Source organism: Chrysochloris asiatica, unplaced genomic scaffold, assembly GCF_000296735.1.
Source record: "Chrysochloris asiatica unplaced genomic scaffold, ChrAsi1.0 scaffold00073, whole genome shotgun sequence".
Classification (NCBI taxonomy): domain Eukaryota; kingdom Metazoa; phylum Chordata; class Mammalia; order Afrosoricida; family Chrysochloridae; genus Chrysochloris; species Chrysochloris asiatica.
Genome location: NW_006408591.1, coordinates 3,346,550 through 3,346,961, shown reverse-complemented (window position 1 = coordinate 3,346,961; position 412 = coordinate 3,346,550).

Here is a 412-nt window from a genome sequence, read left to right as displayed (position 1 = left end):
GATGGATCTTGGCTGACACTGAATGGTTTAAAATCAGGAAAGGTGTGCATCAGGATTGTATTCTTTCATCATACTTATTCAATTTCTGTACCAAGCAAGGATTTCAAGAAGCTGGATTATATGAAGAATGTGGCATCAGGATCAGAGAAGACTCATTAACAACCTGCGATATGCAGATGTTACAACCTTTCTTGCTGAAAACGAAGAGGACTTAAAATACTTACTGATGAAGATTAAAGATCACAATTTTCAGTGTGAGTTGCACCTCAATGTAGAGAAAGCAAAAATCCTCATCTTTGAACCAATCAATAGCATCAAGATAAATGGAGAAAAGATTGAAGTTGTCAAAAACTTCATTTTGCTCAGATCAACCATCAACACTCATGAAAGTAGCAGTCAAGAAATCTAATGA